Source organism: Silene latifolia, chromosome Y (assembly GCF_048544455.1).
Source record: "Silene latifolia isolate original U9 population chromosome Y, ASM4854445v1, whole genome shotgun sequence".
Taxonomy (NCBI): domain Eukaryota; kingdom Viridiplantae; phylum Streptophyta; class Magnoliopsida; order Caryophyllales; family Caryophyllaceae; genus Silene; species Silene latifolia.
The window spans coordinates 436230715-436251667 of NC_133538.1; the positions used below are offsets into that span (position 1 = coordinate 436230715).

The 20953-nt window shown below is 36.1% G+C and overlaps 1 non-coding gene across 1 annotated transcript; it reads left to right on the top strand.

Moving 5' to 3' along the window:
• Positions 1–2995: 2995 nt before the first annotated feature.
• Positions 2996–3102, top strand: LOC141637010 (small nucleolar RNA R71). The gene has a single exon (XR_012541574.1). It is a non-coding gene; the product is annotated as a small nucleolar RNA R71 (small nucleolar RNA).
• Positions 3103–20953: the final 17851 nt, after the last annotated feature.

Consider the following 20953-nt stretch of genomic DNA (forward strand, 5'->3'; position numbering starts at 1 on the left):
AAAGATGGTTTGATTTGATTTTGGTGGATTTTGTTGAGGGTTTTTGTTTTTGAGATGGAGAGGATGAGGGTTTTGATGTTATGGGTAGTGTTTATGAATGAATGAATGAATGAATGAAGGTGGGGTGGGTATTTAAAGAATTCGACAATTTTAGGACGCAGGGACAATCCGTGCGGATTTGGGCGCAATCCGTGCGGATTCTACAGCTTCAAAATTTTCAAAATCCCGCCTAGAGACGGGCGGATTCTGGAGAATCCGCTCGGATTCTTCTGAGATGGGACGGGCGGATTTCGTGCAGGACGGACGGATTTCATCCGAGAGATTTTCTTTGTTTTTCTTGACTTTGAGACGGGCGTCTTTTTCAAAAGACGGACGGATTACGTGAGACGGGCGTCTTTCCGTAAAATCCGCTCGGATTCTTTGACAGTTCAAGAAATTTGCAATTTCAACATAGCTCGGGACGGGCGTCTTCTTAGCGGGACGCCGGATTTGCTGCAGACGGGCGGATTCTCAGGAATCCGCTCGGATTGGTCCTTGTGTACACGGATTCAGTTCCATCCGTGCACCAACGCATTCCCTTATCATTCTTTCTTTCTTTCTTTCAAATCTTGTGTTCTTCATTGTGGGGGCACTACTAAGGCATGAATAGCCTAGGCAATTGCCATCCCCACACTAAGGTAAAGCACTACACATCAATTAAAATCATTAGTCCCTCCCTCACTTCTCTCTTACATGACAATTATTTTGATCAAAGTAAATAAAATCCAAAAATGACAAAAATGCAATACAAAAATTGAAATGTAAGTTAGGGAGTTAGAAATATTTACAAGTGGTGGTTTAGGGAGGACTCCACCAAACTCTCATTCTTGATGAGATGTCAAGGGGGCATGTTCAAGGTGTTGTTGATATTGCTCAACACCTTGAAGAAGTAATCAAAAGCTTGTTCATTGTTATGGTAGAGGTCCTCAATAGACCGTGGCCCTTGTTGTTGATCATGATCGATGGCATGCCCAATGTAGGGATTAAAGATCCCTTCAAATTCGTCGTCCCAAAGACCACAAACTTCATTGAGTTGATCATTGAAAATCTCTTGCTTAGATGGAGACAACTCTCCCAATTTCTTCTCTTGGCCAATGAGGCCATCATCTTCTTCCTTGGTTGATTTTGATGAGCTTTGCAAGCTCTCCTTGTCACAATTCACTTGCTCTTTGAATGGAGCATCTTCAATTTTCTTCTTCCATTGGAGTTCCGATTTCTTCCTTTCATCTTTCCGGCTATAATGATCAATCATGAAACATGGCTCATGCAAACGAGGAGCTCTCATGGTTTTGTCAAGATTAAAAGTTATGCTTTCATCTCCCACTTCTAGAGTGAGCTCTCCATGTTTCACATCAATCACCGCACCCGCGGTGTGTAGGAAAGGTCTTCCTAAGATGATTGGAATGTTGGAATATTCCTCCATATCAACAATGACAAAGTCCACCGGGATGAAAAACTTCCCAATTCGCACGGGGACATCTTCCCATATCCCTAATGGTGTCTTCGTCGATCTATCGGCCATTTGAAGAGTGATATTGGTGCATTTAAGCTCTCCCATTCCCAACCTTTTACTCACCGAGTACGGCATGACACTCACACTAGCCCCTAGATCACATAAGGCTTTGTTGATCGTTGTGTCGCCAATGGTACACGGTATTGAGAAGCTTCCCTGATCCTTTAACTTTGGAGGTGAACTCCCTTGAAGTATTGCACTACTCACCTTAGTGAAGGCGATAGTCTCAAGTTTCCGGATCGACTTCTTCTTTGTGAGGATATCTTTCATGTACTTTGCATAGGCCGGAACGTGATTGATTAATTCCGTGAAAGGAATTGAGACTTCTAAGTTCTTCACAATTTCCATGAACTTTCCAAGTTGATCATCAAATTTGGGCTTGGCTTGACGACTTGGAAAAGGAAGTCTAATCACAATGGGCTCCTTCTCTTTGGCTTTGTCTTCATTTTTCTTTGAACTTTCTTCCTTTGATGATTCCCCTTCTTTGGGGCTTTGCACCACAACTTCATTCTCACTAGCTCTCACAACTTCATCCCCAACTTGCTCCTTTGGTGCCTCATATCTTGTACCACTTCTTAAGTGAATGGCACTAACCGTTTCATGTCTAGGGAGATTATTTTGAGGTGGTAATTGCCCCTTTTGTCTTTGTGAGCTTGAAGATGCTAGTTGGGTCAATTGTGTTTCCAACATCTTGGTGTGAGCTAGAATGTTGTTGATGGTGGTGTCTTTTGCTTGGCTATCTTTTTGCATTTGGGTGAAAAATTCTTGTTGATTCTTTTGCATTTGGAGGACCGCTTTTGGACATCAAAACCTTGGTCATTGTGGTGATTGTATGGATTTTGATTTTGGTAGCCTTGGTTTTGATTGTAAAAGGGTCTTTGATTTTGATTTCTCATGGGTGGTGGAGTGTATGTTGTTTGAGGGTTTTGAACATTTTGGCTTTTGTATGAGAGATTTGGATGGAACTTGGTGTTTTCATTGTAAAAATTTGAATAAGGGGTACCACTTTTGTAAGCTTGGAAAGCATTAACTTGTTCGGTTGTTCCCCTACATTCACTTGAGTCATGACCCAAGGTTCCACAATTCTCACATATCCCGCTTGGGATTGATGAGGATGCCGTCATGGCATTGACATGATGCTTTGATGATTTTGAGTTTTCCTCAAGTCTAGCCATAGCTTGTTCAAACTTCAAGTTGATTGTGTCAATGTGAGCACTAAGTTGAGCACCCAATTGAGTAACGGTGTCCACTTCATACTTTCCTCCTCTAGTAGCCTTGCGAGGCCTACTATATTGTGAATTATGGACCGCCATTTCCTCAATCTTGTTCCATGTTTGATTGTCATCAACTTCTGTGAACATTCCATTTGATCCCATATTGAGAATGTTCCTTGAATCTTCATATAAACCATTCCAAAATTGTTGCACCAAAAACCATTCGCTAAGTCCATGGTGAGGACATGAGCGACAAATACCTTTGAACCGCTCCCAAGCTTCATACAAAGATTCTTCATCCCTTTGCTTAAAACCCGTAATTTGAGCTCTTAGCATATTGGTCTTTTCCGGTGGGTAGAATTTTTTGTAGAAAGCTAGAGCTAGCTTCTTCCAAGAATCTATTCCAAGGGTGGCCTTATCAAGGCCCTTCAACCATTGCTTTGCGGTGCCGATTAACGAAAAAGGAAATAAGACCCATCTTATTTGGTCTTGAGTCACGCCCGTTTGAGAGATAGCTTCACAATAATCGCAAAAGGTTTCCATATGAGAATGAGGGTCCTCACTAGGCATTTCCCCGAATTGGCTCCTCTCAACTAGTTGAATGAAGGCGGACTTGGCAATAAAGTTTCCGGTGAGATGTTGTGGGGTAGGAGTACCATTTGGTAGATCCTCCTCGGTGGGTATAGAGTGTGACGAGAATTTAGGCATTGTAGGTGGATTTTGTGTGGTATTGTTTAATGGGTTCTCTTCTCCTTCTATTGCGAAAGGATTGACAAACTCACTAGTGGGTTGAACAACTTCACCAACACCTCCCAAATTCCTCCTAACAAGTCTCCTATTATTCGTCAAGGTTCTTTCGATTTCACGGTCAAAAGGTAACAAATCTCTTTGTAACCTTCTAGACATGCAAAATATCAAACAACTCGAAAACAATTAGAACAAACCTTGAGGAGTTTTACTTCCCAAGGTGAAAAAGACACAACTAAAAACAATAAAAGAAATCTTAAATCAATTAAACACCGTCCCCCTAAGAACGGCGCCATTTTTGATCGAGTCCATTTCGTTTCACAAATTAAGCATATGTGGTCGTTGGTCAATGGTCGATACAAAACACAATTTATACTTCACAAACAACTCTACAATTAGTAAAGAGGCAAGTAAAGGTCGGATCCCAAGGGACGGGTATTGAAATGAGAATTCTATTGTAACTAGTAGTGTCTAAGGGGTGTCACAAATTGGGTTGATGTAGAAGGTTACTAAACTAAAATAGCAATGAAAATAAACTAACAAGGTAAATAAAATAAGGGGTGTAAACAATTGATTAAAGGCACTAGGGTGTCATGGGTTCATAGGGGAATCATGGGATATGATCATACAAACATGTTCTCAAATTATAAGCAAGCAATTATTGTTGTGATGGATTGAGTTGGGTTATATCTTACAATCCTAGGAAAGTTTGGGTCCCGGAGCGAATCGATTAGATTGTACAACACCTACAAGTCGACTTAATCTTTCCTACTCAACACATGCATGGTCTAACAAGACTCGAGTTGGGTTATGTCTTACAAGTCAAGTTGAAAGGATAGAAGATGATAGTAAATGCAAGGATTCATAGGCTTAGCATTTCATCAAATATAACATGTGCATGCATTAAGATCAAAACAAGCAAGCAAATAAGATATGAAAGCATATTAATTTAAGCATGAATCATTCCCCATGTTGGTTTCCCTAATCACCCATTAAACCCTAGCTAAGAGACTACTCACTCATTATCATATTGATCATGCTAGAAAGGTTGTCAATCATACTAACATAATGAAACATGATGAATAAATGAAAGTAATTAGCAATAATTAAAAAGGGATTAAGAGATTATACCTACTAATGATTCCAATAATAAAGCAAGAATAATAGAAGTACTTGAATCTTAGATTGAGAGGTTGTCAATCTCCCAATAATAACCCAAATAATCTTCAATTACCCAAAATAAAGGAAGAACAAGAGAGATTAAAGAACTAAAACTTGGATTAAAACTTGATTAATATTTGATTACAATATTGAAGAGAGATTTGATTAATATTAACTACACTAATTATTGATAAGAAGAACATGCTCCTCTAATTAGACTAATGGGGTATTTATAGTGAAAATTAGGGAGGATGCATTAGGGTTAACTAAGGGCTAAACTAGTAATTACACTTTTTAAGTTGAGCAAGGAGACTCCGGTATTCTCCGAGAGAAGGGCTTCTCTTATCGTAGCTTGAAGAATGAAAACGTCTTTGTCATCAAAATCCGTGCGGATGGGAGTCGGGACGGCCGGATCTGGGCTGGAGAATCCGAGCGGATCCTTGGGCAAGACGCTCGGATTGGCGAGGGGAATCCGGCGGATTCCTTTGAGGGACGCTCGGATTGGGCTTGGGCGGACGGACGGATTGTGTACAATCCGTTCGGATTGTCTGGCAGCATCTTTTCTTCTTCTTTTCTTCCCTTTTCTTCATGAATTCCTTGGGGATTTCCTTGGGGACTCAAGGATCCTTTTCTCAACATTGCTCTTCTACTATGCTATGTACAAAGGCCTTCTAGTCTTGTCTCTCCTTGATGCTTGGTCATTGAATATGATCAATTTAGCCTTGTTTTGCCATGAAAATGCAAGATTCTTACTCCTTTCCTACCAAGGGATCAAAATCTCAAAGAATATGCAAAACAAAGAACTAAAGATAAGAAATGACCCAAATAGGCACTAAAAAGCATGAAAACAATGGTAATTCGGGGGCTAAATATGCGCCAATTATGGTCACATCAGGCGGCGCGACAGATTTGAAGACGAAAGAAAGGAGAAGGAGAGGAGGACGTTGTTTAGATGGTGATGAGGTGCGTTGGTCCGGTGGTGGAGGGAGGGACTGGTGGCAGAAGCCCGGTGGTGTTGCCGGTGAGATGAGGAGTGTTTAGAGAGAGAGTTTTTAGAGAGAATGATGAGAGAGAGATGTGTATGTTAGGGTTTGTGAGAGTGGCTGAGTGAATAGAGTTTGGTGTCTTTTATATCTTAGCTTTTTTTGTTTTAATCTTAGCCATTGATTTTCTATCATCTAAGGGTCCAAAATAGAACTTAGGGACTCATCTAAAGAAGGTGGACTTAGTTGAACCTAATTCTCTCTCTCTCTCTCTCTCTCTCTCTCTCTATATATATATATATATATATATATATATATATATATATATATATATATATATATATAGATTTGGGATCCGGTGAGAACCATCAAGATAATGAGAACTGTGAGAACCACTCACAGCCCTTGGATCTAATGTCGAATGGACGATGAGATTAACTCGTCTAACTTGAAATATCTCGCACAACCAATTGCCCCCACCCCAAAACCATAATAATCACCTCATTTTACCAAAACCTATTCTCTCTCATCTTATTTTCTCTCTCTGCGATACCATCGCTCTCCTTTATTTTCAACCACCGACCACGCTGTCACCTGCCTGCAATGACATGAATTGGAGATGAGACGACAACTCCCGCCCAAGAAGAGTCACTCTTGCTGAATTGTTCCTAATTTAGGTAGTTATTTCCCCCAAATTTTACCTAATTAAAGCTAGAGATCGAACCCTAATTCGTCATCTTGTTATTACTTTTCATCTTCAACCTTTTGAAAATCCTTCATTTCGCTTAGTCGATCATACAACTTGTCTTTATGGTTCGAATATTGCCGAAATCACCGAGAAAGATTCACTGTTTTTGGTATAGAACCTCTCCTCATAATACAAACTATTTCGATTATTTATTTTATAAATTTTTGTTTAAAATTAGTTGTTGATGAGTTTTATGAAATTGTTGAAGTTTTGATTACATACTTTTCTACAATTTATAATAGTTCGAAATCTCATTAATAAGCAAGTAATTTTTGGCTTATTCAAATGTCGCTTATTGTGTTTCCTGTGTCGGAACTGATGTTTCGTCGTTAATTAGGCTGGATTGTATGGATTTGTTGCTGAAATTGTTTGTATATCGAGTTTAACCATTGTAGATTTAGCATAGGCGATGTGTTTTGAGCTATTAAACATGTCAATATGCTTATATTCGTCCGGTTTTGGAAAATTTAGGTTCAAAATTCTCATTACATTTCGTAACTATTTTTATTTTTCCCATTTTCTAGCTATTTTCTGAACTATTTTTGGTAAAAATTTCTCATTACATTTCAAAACTTTTCTTTTTGAGCCAAGACCTAGGTCGACATTAGCATAGTCTTATTACCTGAAACTCCTAACAAAGTGAGGTTACAAATGTAAACACACGAATAAGGCAAGGCTTCAAAAGTAGTTGATAGCCAGACATGGGTTCTATCTGCTACTCCCTCTATCTCGTCAAATAATTTACACTAGCTTTTTGGATCGGTTTTTAATATAAGCATGTGCAAGTGCGTTAAAAAGTCAAAGACCCACTCTTCACCGCACGAAGAATACTAAGGAAACATAAGCTGTGGAGCCTATTGGTGGGGGTACACAAAAGAGATAGAGCTAGTATATCATGTGTGGGTTGAAGGTGGTGAGACTAGGAGCTAGGCAGGTTAACATAAACTATAAATTTTTCGATATGACTTTTGAATTGATTCCCACTACTCCTTGGTCTACGAGAGTGAATTTTCTCATCTAATTGAATATCTTTGTTTGGCTATTGGTATCTTATTATTCTGCTATTAATCAGGCGGTCTAGTATAGGTCAGTGAATGGAAGGCTCTCCAGCAGCTTGTTGCAGCTACATTTTTTGGCAGTGTTGTATAGTGATTACATGCTTTCTTCTGAAACTACAACGGTAACCTGTGGTGGAGAATCCTACAAGCCATCCGAAATCGGAAAATTTGTAATATCACAGGTGTATGTGTGTTAAATTAGTCAAACTTGTTCAAAAAAAATGTGGTTTAGATAGATAGATAGAAATGTGTCACGAGCAGTCGAACTTAATATTGTTGGTTGAAACCAATACGGACGTACTACCCATTTCAATTATTGTGCTTTCTCAAATTGCATGCCTATACAAGGTTTCAAGTTTTGATCGATATTTGCAGAGTTTTAGGTCTAATATAGGAGAACGCATATCTTCTTATATGTCCGCCCTAGAATAAGAAACTTTTAATATAGTAGAGTAAGTGACTAATAAGCTCCACGCTAACGTATCTGTCTCTAGAGAGGCGCCTTTTAATATAGTAGAGTAAGTGACTAATATCTTCTTTTGATTATTTATGTGCATGAAATAATGTTCTATGTGTATGGAATAAGATTATATGTGCATGAAATAAGGTTCTGTGTGAATGAAATAAGGTTCTATGTGCATGATATAAGTATTAAATGGGCATGAAATAAGATTATATGTGCATGAAATAAAGTTTTATGAGCATTAAATAAGGTTCTATGTGCATGAAATAAGTGCTAAATGGGCATGAAATAAAATTATATGTACATGAAATAAAACTATATGTGCATGAAATAAGGTTCTATGTGAATGAAATAAGGTTCTATGTGCATTAAAAAGTTCTACAGTTGCATCAGTTGGTTATATTATGATACTAATTATTATTGGTTCGGTTGCAAATTTATTTATTTTGGTGATGGATCCTATATGTAACCTTTGTTTGGAGCACCCTGAAGATCATTTTCATCTGTATTTCCATTCTAAGTACAGTAAAATTTGCTTGATGTTGATTAATGACTGGCTGGGAATTCAGGTGCCTTTGAGTTCATAGTTGCAATGGTGTATGCAATTTAGATGCAGATCTCTTATGCAGAAGAAGGTGGTCTGGCGTGTGCTGTTTGTACTCTCATTTACGTGATATGAACAACACGTAATGTTTGTAGGGTGTGTGGCTGCTTACCTTCCTCATCCAACTTTGGTGTTGAGTGCAGTGCAGGCTGATGTTAGGACTCGATGTCAGCATAAGGTTTGGTTAGTGAAGCTATAGGATGTCAGGGACTTGGCTGAGCTCAATTGATTTTCTATAATGTGTGTTGAGTGTTAAGTTAGTGTAAGATCATGTAATAGAGAGCTGGTGATGTAGGTTGGCCATTGGCTATTGGTGTTTGTATGGTGGTGTGCTTATTGACTCATTAATATTAATTTTTACATTCCACAAAAAAAAAGGACGTTAATTTGATATGTGCATGAAATAAGGTTCTATGAGCATGAAATAAGGTTCTATGTACATGAAATAAGGGAAATGACTATGGAGGAGATTTAATGTATTTACTAGCCTCTTTATGTTAAACATCATATAGCAAACAAGAGCATTCATTTATATGAATTTCCAGCAGGTTTTGTCTCTTTTATGCTACTCTTTGTTGGGTGTAGTGCTACACACATATACAATCCTCATCTTTGTTTAACGTAAATTAAAGGCTATTAGCTTAATGGCAGAGCGATGTGCTAATTTTGCACAAAGATATGGGTTCGAGTCCCATATAGCCTATCAAATAACAAATTCTATGATTGTATCTTGTCAAAGACGAGATTCAAGCGAAACAGCCCAACTAAGATTAGGCATGCCATAATCATATATATATTCATACTTTTTTTTGTTCTTATCTGCAGCGATTTCAGCAAAAAAAGTGACACTCTAGACCGTTCAGAATTTTCATAAGTTGTAGAGTTTCCTAGTGATAGCGAATCCAATCCATATAGTTATGGTGAATCCTTTCTTCGTCTAAGCGGCCATCAAAATTAACTACGACAGGTTTCAGGTTGGATATTTTCTATGTTCATAATCTGTGGTATCACAAACAAAATAAACACCAACATCAATCATTTTGAGATTCAACAAACATAAAGAAAGTATCTGTCTCATTACACTTATTAGGAAGTTTAAACCCTCGATGAGCGACATTCGACAACTAACGTGCTGGTTAAGCCAATATGGGAGTTGAACCCACATCTTGTGCATTGCACAATGCTCTCCCATTTAAGCTAATTGACTTTCAAAATAAGTAAAATGTAATGGTGCATCTAGTGCTCTACAGAACAAGTCTAATGAGCATGCAAATTCTTTTGCCGAGAAATATTCTCCTAGTGATACAGGGTCGCATAGCCTTCAGAAGAAGGAATCTGGGGAACGTGATGGAAATATCGGCTATGTTGTGAGTCAGCAGGTGAATGGAAATGGTATATGTTCTCATGACAACCGAAGTTGTGTTGATGGGAAGAAGAATACTATCGAGAGTAGCCGGGATGTGGGAAACGGAAAGAGCCATATCGAGAATGGGTATGTTGGCTCTGAGAAAGATCTGCACAAAGACAACACTCTGAAAGACAAGATTGTTGGAAAGATGCCTGTTAATGGTGACGCCCATAGTGGTTTGAGTAATGGGCGAGTGAGTGTTTCTGGCACCAAGCGAAAGTTGGAAGACAAGGATACTTGCATTTTGCTCGCCAAAGATGCTCATTCTCGGACTCAAGTTGAACATTTTAAGGAAGTGTATGTATCTTAAGTCCTCATTTCTGACTCCTTATTCATTCACGACCAAAGAACATGTGGTACATGTCTAAAGAAACTTCACCAAAAGAATTTTACGTTTCTTAACCTTCCTCCTTAGCAAAGTGTATGCATTTTCAACTGTACTCTTAAGTTAAGCGAACATGTTTAGCCTGACAATTACTGTCAGTAGAATTTAATTTTATTAAGAAAATTATTTTTTTCACAGTGCATCATTTCCAGAAAAGCAGAGATTAATCCTAAAAATACTACTACTAAAAGTATTGTTGTTATTCGAATGTTTGTTACAATCATCCTCCTCCGCATTTTTTATTCCTTCGTTTCTTTCTTGTTTTCTTCCTATTCTCAAGCTAAGACGCGCACACAAACTCTTGTTTTCTTCCTATTCTCAAGCTAACACGCTACAAACAGATTTAGACTACCGAGTTCACAAAATTGAATTCCCAATTTCATGATTTCAATCAATTAAGTTCCCAATTTCATGATGTAGTGATTTCAAACTCGAATTTCAATTGTGTGTCCAGTTGCTAGCGAGCAGACATACATCAGCATTAAATTTCAATTATGTACGCCAATTATATGTATATAAACTCGAATCAACAATTCATCAACCCTAATTTGTTGACGAATTAACAAATTCGAAACACACAAAGTCGAAATTAAGGGAAATTAATAGAGAAATTAAACAAACCTCATTGAATTTTGATGTACGGTGAAATATGGTTCGATTTCCGTCTCCATTAATGAAGGAAGCAGTAGAATATTGAAGCTTGTTCTTCAATTTGAGGAAGCAGTTTTATGATGGGAATATATATATATATATATATATATATATATATATATATATATATATATATATATATATATATAGAGAGAGAGAGAGAGAGAGAGAGAGAGAGAGAGAAATTGGAGAGAAAACGTAATTTGGTATGCAGTTTTATGATGTGCGTTTGATTTTAGTTTTTGCTGAGTTGATATCCGCCGTCCGTGTTATTAGACATCTAATAGCTGTGGGTGGTTCTCACAGTTCTCATTATATTAGTGGTTCTCACAGTTCTCATTAGATTTCATGCCCGAGCATTGTCCGGGTAATATCTTAACAGGGTTTCAAAGTAATTATTAGGACGGTAACCTTTGCATAAAAAACTTAGAATATAATAGGCATATATAGAGAATTATTCGAGTATGATTGTTTTCAAGTAGTGCCAAATCCCAAAGTAATTACTAGGACGGTAACCTTAACGTAAAAAACTTGGCGTTACTTCCTTTGTTTTATATATATATATATATAGAGAGAGAGAGGTGGGATCCGGTGAGAACGACCATTCAGTGAGAACGGTGAGAACACACTAGATACATTAGAATATATATAAAAGGTGCACTTTTTTTTTTACCGAATCTCATATACACTTTTAACTAAAGTAGGTACACTTTTTACCAAAATTCTATATACGCATTTTATGAATGTAAATACACTTTTTTTTTTTTTTTTTTTTACCAATTCTCATATACACTTTTAACTAAAGTAGGTACACTTTTTACCAAAATTCTATATACGCATTTGAAGAATGTAGATACACTTTTTTTTTTTACCAAATCTTATATACACTTTAGACACTCCTAGGTATGCTTTTTTCAAGAATTCTAGATACACTTTATAACAATACAGATACATTTTTTATCCTTTTTTTTTTTACAGCTACTAGATACATAAAAATACATGTCAGATACGCTTTTTTTTTTACCAAATCGTAGATACACTTTAGACACTCCTAGGTACGCTTGTTTCAAGAATTCTAGATACACTTTATAACAATACATATGTGGACATGGGCCCACGGGGGCGCTTGGGAAACAAGTGTTTGCATTTGTGGAGTCGCCACCAATTTATTGTGGAAAATTGGAAACCGTTCGAATACCTCGTGCCATGTCAAGACACAAAGTAGTGACATGAACACCAAGAACTCGTTAGCCTTAACATTCTATTTCCAGAATGACTCTCGTGGATGACAATGAACACGGATGTTCACAGAGATCTGGAGTAAGGGGTGAGGGTACGTCTTAGTAAGCTCTTTTGATCGAACACCTAATTCCGGCCGCCTCGATAGCGGCCTCTACTAATGATTAGGGAAATTGTCTATACTTGATGTATTGTCGATTATATGCATGCAATGCAACATCCATAGATTAATCCTAACATGGGAGAATTAGACTAAGTTGGTTAACACGTAATTTAGCATACAATTAATGTCAAAGTCGGGATTTAAGTTCAATTACATGTGAAGGCATACAAGGAAATATAATAAAGAAAATTACAATAATAATATAATAAAGAAAATTACAATAATTACATTGGGTTAATTGATTTATGTCGAAAATACTTCTAAAACGGATAACTTGAGAAAAGAAGTAAATAAACAAATTAACGAACATGAATTAGGGTGATAATACGATTAGTAGTTAATTAATACATAAGCTAAAACTAGGTCAAAGCAAAATGGGTTTCAGAGACAGAAATCAACCAGGAACAGGCGCAGCAGAGCTGCGCCCTCTGGAAGAGGCGCAGCAGTTGCTGCGTCTGTTCCTTGGCTCAGTTCTGGCTGTGAAGCCGGAATTGCAAATCGTTAATGTTCATTGGTGATTTTAAGGCTTGATTATGCTATTTGACTCAGATGAAAGTGATTAGCAGATTATTTACATGTGAATAAGGGTCATGAAAACAATAAACATGGACAAAACTAATTAGAACGAACTAATTACAAGATTTAATGGATTAGTTAACAAATTAATGAATTAACTAATTAATTAGGTTAAACAGGTTATTAATGACAAATTAATGATGGATATGATGAACAAAAGGTGGGAAATATATCAAAGAGGAATTCCAGAGACTCAATATGGATGAATCGAACCTCTAAAACCCGAATTTGACTTTAATGACGAAAACCCGCAAATATTAATTATAAGGGATTTAAGCCGGGAATTTATGATGGATTAAATATTAATAACGATGAATATATTACATGTTAGAATTATTATGCTTAAATCGTCATATGAACAATGAACAATTGAAGAAAGAAATAAAACAATCGAATCATCAAAGGACGAAGGAAGAAGAAAGGAAGCAGGAACTGCAGCAGCCTCACGAAGAGGCGTAGCAGGTGCTGCGTCCCTTCGAAGAGGCGCAGCAGTTGCTGCGTCCTTTCTCGACGGTCATCTTCTGGTAATTCGTAAAAAAGGATTTAAAGCATGGTTTTATAAATCGGTTTTGGAAATACTTTCGACATAAACCTTACATTATAATTACAATAAATAAATAACAATAATAAAATAGGGATTATACACCCTCAGACTTACATGTTTGACAAAACGAGATGAACTAAGTATACGTTTAGTGATGCTCGACTCGAATGTAGACGAAAGTGCCCTCGTAAGAGGAAATTAAACAGATTGATTAAGTAGATTATTGTGGAGTTGGTCAAATTGGTCAGTCATGCAAAATGAGGCTGGTACTCAGAAGGATCCGAGCTTACGTGGTCGAAAGTTCAAGCACGTAGACGCCAAAAAGTAAGAACGTGGTCTAGAATGCAAAGGGAGAAGAGAAGGGCGGACACTCGCGTGAGAAATATGAGAGACCGAAGGTCTCTATTTATACTAATCACACGGAGGAAGTAGGGTTTTCGGAGAAACTTTGGAAGTGAATCTCGAAAAGATGTGAAAAGATACGAAAAAATACGCAGAAAAGGACTTGGAAAGAGGCGCAGCAAGCACTGCGTCTCTTGGAAGAGACGCAGCACCTGCTGCGTCCTTTCCCAAGTGGTTTCCCCCTGCGGAAGAAAGATTTCCGTGTTTTGGTTATGGAATAACGGATTTATCTTGTTTTCCTTAATATTTTGTGTGAATATTACGGGAAATTGTTTGCCAAAGATTAAAAGATTTATAAAATATGGAATAGAAGTATCCGGAACATTCCAGAACATTCTAACTTGGTTTCAGAAAATGAAGACGGTTTTATGACCCGGACTCCAAATGTACTCTAATTACTGCCAAAACGACCGTATCGGCACGTAGATGACAATTAAGAGGTAGACACAAGTGTTTGAGCGATCAATTGACGATAAACTTACGAACTATCACAAATCGTTCCGCGTACTAAACATGCGGCCCAATCATCACTGGGTGGTTTGCGGGAGGTGCAGAAATGAAGTATCTACAACATATATATTTTTTTCCCTTTTTTTACAGCTACTAGATACATTAAAATACATGTCAGATACGCCTTTTTTTTTGGTAAATCCAGATACACTTTACAATATTATACATTTATACTTACGTTATTTACATAAATTCTATACGCACTTTATGACGATGCAGATACAATTTTTTTCCATAGTAGATACACTTTTTTTTTTACCAAATCTTGTACACACTTTAGACACTCCTAGTTACGCTTTTTTTTCAAAAATTCTAGATACACTTTATAAAGGGCATTTGCACCCTACTATATGTTGGAAATCATATTTTAAATATCACATATTTTAATTTAAAGTTTTAGTCATAAAAACTTAAGGATCTTATGCATGCAAAACATATAAATAAGTGTAGAGGAAAACCGGTTCCTTACATTGAATATTTCGGTTTATGGGCACAAGTAAGGTCTCCTACCTTCACTTGTTCTTGAGCTATGATGAGTAATAGGATGATCCTCCAAAGACTTCAAGTGTAGAAGCCACTCCTCTTGATTGCACCCAAGATTATCCCTTATCTCTACTAAATAATATGTGCTAGATATTTGATTAGTAGTTTACCTTAAAATTGATTACTAATACTCATATATTACACTAATAATATTAGTAATTTGATTTGAACAATTTGATCATGATTTCTCTAATTTTGGAGAAAAATGAACAAAGTATGAGAGAGTTTGCATGTGTGTTGAATGGTTGAGTGTATATCTCAAATATGAGAGAACAAAACTCTCTTAAAGAGAGTATAAGCCACCGGTTTTGGTGAGGAGGAGGACCAATATATGGTCCTTCACTTTTCCTTTTGTTCTTATCTATACCTTAGGCTTGTAAGGCTAGGTGTAGATTAGGTATCATTAGCTTATTTTATCTCAATAAATAATTCACCCACTAACACCCATTACTCTCATTATTTCGGTCCATTTATATAAAATGGACTACCATTTTATTTTGTCAATTTGTCAATTATCACACAATATGTCACATGTAGTATATTACATGTTATTAATTAATTTAATGCATATTTATCACATAAATATCATTTTATAAATTAATTAAATTACATACAAAATTGACTAGTGATACTTGATCACATAAATAAAATGGATCATATAATTATAATTCACAACATCTTGTAATTTTATTTAACCATTCATTCTTATCTCTATTGTTTCTCAAACAATAAATAATTTTGGTAATAAAGAATTTTATTACTAAAATAAATCTTATTTAATCCCATTACAATAAGATATCAATATTCTCTCTCACAAATTGAATTGTTCAATTTTAAGGAATTGAGTAACTTGTATCGTCATACAATTAATCAACTTTACAAAATAGGGCATCATCTTTTAGGTGTGACCTTAAGGGATGAACTGACCACCACCGTCCCACGACAGTAACGTTAAACTCTAGCAAGCCAATCGTTACCGATTAATGTTGATCAGTTGACTATAAAATGAATCATCCCTTACGTATTCTTAAAAATGAGATTTAAACATGTGATCATCACGATCGACAATTGTGATCGCATTATTTTCGGGGACACTCCAACAATCTCCCACTTGTCCTCGACAAGTGTGCGTCACCAATTCTCTTGTCCTATTACTATCTCCCACTTAATGCAAGGTGTCTTTCAGGTCGTACTTACAAGTGATCACATCGAGAGTGGTTTCCTCGATCTGGAGAATAACTGATTGACCGGAATCATCTACCATAGACACCTTCCGAGAGTGGCCACGCATTTCCAGTTAATTACTCCTCGAGTGGCCCTGAGATATTGTTTTAACCCTGACAAGGGGGTGGACAATTCCTATCGCACTATTCCCTTCGACTAGCCACAGCCATCATAACCCAAAATATGCCCATTTGACCCCATTTACAAAGGTCGTAGTAACATAAATCAAAGTTAATCTGAAACCGTGCCACCTTAGGCGAACAGTCTTTAGTCAAAAGAATCGACTCATTAGAATACTATAGTAGCTCTCGCCACGACCAGGCTTTATAAATTTGTCAGAACTCTATAAGCGGTCACTGCCCGACAGAGTGTTCCTAACAGTCTGCCTATGTGATCGACTAGTCATCTCACATGACTCTATGGCACTTGAACTTGCCATCAATCGCATCACACTCTAGTCACTTCGAGACGTCACCTCATACAAGTGACTATGGGCAAATACCATGTTAATCCGAGTTCACTTTAACGGGGTTCAATATTGTCTCTACACCCCGTTTGGATGTAACAAAGTATAAAAGGAGTTTTATAAAAACTCGAACGACAAATGTGATTATCACATATGAATAGTCAATACATGATTACTACTTCATATTCTTATAATCCAATTTGATTATGTATGTAGTTTTTCATCTCAATCCAATTGAAATGACATGACTCATCATGTTAAGCCTATGAAAAGGCTTTGGTTAGTAGGTTTTATCAACTTCTTGTACCTTACTTAACCTTACTACATACTCGTTTTCCCTTGTAATGTATACATTTGCATTACAAAACTTTCTGAGTACGTGTCTAGATCCAATATAGACATAGGTTCTCTGCCTTAGAATAGTTCCCACTGTTTTCACAGTGTGCGGGATCCATCCTCTTGCACATCTCATGAATGCAAGTGTACTCAATTTCCGTTGTAAGCATCTATTATTATTCTTTATTGCCTAGAACAATTCTAGCAAATCCACTTCTTAAATAACATAGCCACAATGGTTCCTTAACCATCTTTAGGTGTTTCGAATACGGTTTTTGTCCGAAACCTTATACAATCTCAACAGTCATTAGTGTAAGCCCTAACACAAATTTGTGAATTGCAAAAACACTTAACTTTGCATCTTGAATGATTCCTCAAGCACTTAAGAATAATCAATATGGCTATTTGGTAACTATTACTTAAATTCGATTTGAAACAATTCATCATACTCAAAGTATATGAAGTGTTATACATCATTACTCATTTAATTGATCCGGCAGCGGAAGCAAATGGAATCAATCAAATATGTTCAACTTGATTGAACTAGTCATGAATCTTATCAACATAAGACTTCTTATTTGACGCTAATATCATGTGGATTTATCTCCATAAATCTGGATATTATAGATGTATTATATATCTCCAAGTCTTAAATCATTCCTAATGATCAATATGTCATCCACATATTAGACTAATATATATCTCCAAGTCTTAAATCATTCTCAATGATCAATATGTCATCCACATATTAGACTAATTAAAATTACCGTAACTCCCACTAACTTTATGTATAAACACAACTTCTCGACCTATCCAGAAAAGTTTTATAACATGATCAAAACATTGATTCCAACTCATTGATGTCCTACTTAAGACCCTCTCTTAAGTTTTACATTATCTTAGGATGGCAAGAATCTACAAAACTCAAGACATGTATTGAATACATTCCTTCTAATTGAAGAAGTGGGTTTTAGATTCACTCGTTATATGTATATCATCATACTGAAATACAATCCCTAAGAAGATCCAAATAGACTTAAGCATTTCAACTAGTGCAAAACCCTTTGCCACCAATCAAGCTTTGATATCTAACAATTCACTTGGAATTTATTTCGGATTTTCATGGCTCTAAGCCTTGTATTGAGTTGTGACTTAAACACTCTTATGTAAGTCATATATTCATTACTTTCCATAAGTAACTTGAATCAAACAATTTTTTTGTAAGTTGCAAGCTCTTTACTTTCTAAAAGTAACACGAATTCATCATCTTCAACAAGTGATGAGTTCAACCTTCTAGGTTTCGAAGAAACAACGTCATGTAGCCAAGAAAATACAGTTTCTTGCGACATATAATTTTTGACACAATTATTTTGTGGCTCTTGAAAATTTTCTCCCACTCTGTCTTCTAGAAATAAACTTGTATTCTAGAAAGACAGTTTCACGAGCCACAAACCCATTGTACTCGTGATTATTATAAGGGAAAAATGAGCATTTGTTTCTTGTGAAAAACTTACAAGCATGGTACCCTACCATTTCATATCTCATATGAATCATTTTAGATTTAGTGGAAAAATAATTTAGACAAAATGATAAAACCCCAAAAGGATCAAGTAACTCAAAGTAACTTGATTGAAGTCCAAACCATATCGAATAGCATTTGATTTTTTTATCCAACCACACATTATCCCATGATGCGTGCTAAGAGAGATTAATTTGTGATACTATATCACATTTTCTTTGGCTTATATCAAAGTCTTCACTTTGATAATCCCATCACGACTAAATTGAGATTCTTTAAACTCTTTGAACTTCTTCAAAGATTTCTCTATTTACCTTATTAAGTGAACACATTAGCGTCAACTTAAATCGTTGGTAAAAGAAAATGATCAACCTATTTTGGATCAATGATTTACAACCTCGATCTCCTTTTCAACCAAAAGGCACAAGACATCTTGCTTTGAATACAAGATACGCATATACCATAAGATTAACAATCTAAGGGTTTCAAGAGTACTCGATAACTCTTTGCGTTCATCATTCCAGAATTTAAGGTTTAATCTTGGGATACCAATTTGAGTCTTGCATCATCTACATGATGTATCATTCTAGTTTAGTTTAGAATATATTCACCTTGATAATGGGCTAGCCATACATCAAATTGTGGTGTATAGGGTCACAAAAGTGAAACCTCTTTTGTATCTTAACAAGATTATATTCTTATTCAAAGTTTATGCACTTAATAGTCATAATTAAGTACAACTTTAAACCCAAAACTAGATTGAGTACACAATGACTCTATCTCTCAACATCATTTGTTGCTAGTCGTCATATTCTAATCATCCTATGTATCAAATAAAATGATGAAAACCACCACCGGTTTCTAATATTGACGGAGTAGTACTAGCAAAATTTATGTCAATCAAATAAACATTTAAAGAAGAAGGTCCCATTAGATGTCCCACAACTAACTTGTTGATTCTTCAATAATTTGGGGTAGTTTCTATTCTAGCGTCTAACAATTAAGACAATGGAAACTTTATTGGTGGGATTGATAGGTTTAGTATCATTATTCTCAATAACTTAACTTTTACCATTACCATGTATCAATCCCATTCTAATTTTACTTCTTAGAACCTCGTCCTTTTCTTAACGGTTTAAGAGAATGCTCCCACTCATTTCAATGAGTCTTTGCTAAGCAAAATTGAAATTCATGAAGACTACTCTTCAATTTATTCGTTTAGTCTTAAAACTTTTATTGAAGTGGTTGCGGTATTTTGGTCAATTACGATTTCTAACAAATCTAGTCACCAAAATGATTTAACGTACTTAACTCAATTAAGCACATGAGAAACAATTCATTGTAAGTAGATATGTTAGTTAAGAATCAAAAACCCTTTTGATCACGAATAACTTTTATCTATACTCTTCATAAGAGATCCTTCCATTGGATAACACGAGGTTTTAGAAGAAAATTCATATTTGTCTTTAGTTACGATGTTTTAATGGAGATTTGAAATAAAATCGAAATGATATCGTATAAATTGAGGTAAAGAAATAGAACAATATGATTACGGAATATAGAAAACAAAACATTTATCGTTATAATAATACTTGTAAATAATTTAACAAGTAAATCATTTACATAGTGACCTCTACCCAACTATGATAAATGATTCCAAGATCCAAATTCATATTAACTTGGGAACGGTGTAGCCGATTCATCCCTTTTCAATATAACTCGGTGGATTAACTCTTTAATCGATTTTACTTTTAGAACTCTTGGTCGATAAAATTACATTAATATTTATCTTTAGCCCAAAACACATCCGTCTATGGCCGAGAATACTTTTGTTGAGTTTAACCCAAATTTCGAATAAATGTGTCCATGATCCAAATCCACATTAACTTGGGCACGGTGTAGCCGATTCTTTCCTTATCAACATGAATTCGGTGGATAGACATTTATCACCCACTTCCCCTACGTAACAAGGTTTGTACCCCGGTGTGGCCGAGCGCACTCCCTCACGAAATAGGTTTTCATGGTTTCTACTTTTTGGTAAGGCTAAGTCTCAATTGTTTATTTTAGCGAGAGGTCATGTCAATTTATTATCTATCACGTTTTAAGTGAACTAAAGCGGTGAACTACGATAATTGTAATTGACACGGTCGATAAACTCGATTTAAAATGCATGTTTAGTTATGGCGATTTAGCGATGCATGCAACATATAAATAAAATGCAAAGCATAAAAATAAAATCCTAGTATGGCCTTCCTAAAATAGTTAATCTAATAAACTATTACAAATTCGGAAACCAACTCCTTTGGTCCCTTGAACTTCGGTCTTGGAACGCACTTCAAGGCAACTGTTGCGTATATTTTATATAAGGTTTTTACCTCATTTTTACACGCATTTCTGTACTATTTACGTGGCATCTAGCTACAAATACCCCCGAATATTCTACTTTGGTTCGTTTTA